We start from the raw sequence: 1484 nt of genomic DNA, 5'->3' as shown, positions 1-1484 counted from the left end.
ACGCCCTGCCAATCAGACTCACCCCTTCCGGCCACACCTCCTCCCAGCCGTCCAATCGGAGAGTCAATGGCGCGCGGGGGCGTGGCCTAGGCAGCTGCCTGCCCTGCGAGCGCTTGGGCTGGGAAGAGCCAGCGCAGAGAGTTGGGGGCGAGGTCTGGGTGGCGGTGGTGTCGTCGCGGAAGGCCCGGGGTCCAAAGGGGCAGCTTGTGCAGTGTTGTTCTGGACCCTTGGACGACTCGAGAGCCGCTCTCCGTTTCCGCACGAGCGGCGCTCAAAACTCGTCTTGGTTTTATCCTACATGCGGACCCTGAGGCCCGGAGCTGGAGTGTGAGTCAGAACTGGAAATGACCTTGGAGATAATTTAATCTAATTCTTTTACAGATCCGTTAGTTTACTCTCTCTTTTAATTAACAGACTTGTTAAAATTTTTTTTTAGTTTATTTATTTATATAAGCCCAGTGCCCAACGGGGGGCTTGGACTCCTGACCCTGAGGTCAAGTCAAATGCTCTAGGGAATGAGTCAGCCCCGCACCCATAAGAGACGTTATTTTTTATTGTTAAGTATAATTTATTGTCGAATTGGCTTACATACAACACCCAGTGCTCATCTCAAGTGCCCTCCTCAATGCCCATCACCCATTTTCCCTCTCCGCCACCCCAAGAGACTTTATTTTTTAGAACAAATTTAGGTTTACTGAAAACTGAGCACATAGTAGAGTTCCCATATAACCCTCTTCCCCACCCCCCCCAGTTCCCCCCATTGTTTTTTTCTTAAGTTTTTTTAATGTTTATTTTTGAGAGAGATAGAGCGTGAGTGGGGGAGGAGCAGGGAGAGAGAGAGAGAGAGAGACAGAATCCAAAGCAGGCTCCCGGCTGTGAGCTGTCAGCACAGAACCTGACTCAGAATTCAAACTCACAGACCAGAAGATCATGATCTGAGCCAAAATCAGATGTTTAACCGACTGAGCCACCCAGGTGCCCCAACCGCTAATCTTCTTTACCGTCTCCATAGTTTTGTTTTTTCTAATGTCATAATAGTTGGAATCAGAAAGTAGGTAGCCTTCTCAGACACTCTTCCATGAAGCAATATGCATTTCCGTTTCTGTCATGTTTTCTCGTGGCTTGATAGCTCATTTCTTTTCTGTTGCTGGAGACCATGCCATTGCATGGATATGCCACAGTTTGTTTATCCATTCATCTTTTGATGGACATTTGATTGCTTCCAATTATGAATAAAGCTCCTGTAAACGTTCATGTGCAGGTTTTTGTATGGACATGAATTTTCCACTCACTTGGGTAAACAGGTGGGAACCCAACTGCTTGCTCCCACATTTAAGACTATGTTTAGCTTTGGGGGGCGCCTAGGTGGCTTAGTCGGTTAAGCGTCCGACTTTCGCTTAGGTCATGATCTCGTGGTTCGTGGGTTCGAGCCCCGCGTCGGGCTCTGTGCTGACTGCCAGCTCAGAGCCTGGAGCCTGTTTCAG

Source organism: Hyaena hyaena, unplaced genomic scaffold, assembly GCF_003009895.1.
Source record: "Hyaena hyaena isolate Hyena2069 unplaced genomic scaffold, ASM300989v1 scaffold_38, whole genome shotgun sequence".
In the NCBI taxonomy this organism is placed as follows: Eukaryota; Metazoa; Chordata; class Mammalia; order Carnivora; family Hyaenidae; genus Hyaena; species Hyaena hyaena.
Note: the sequence above shows the minus strand (reverse complement) of the source record.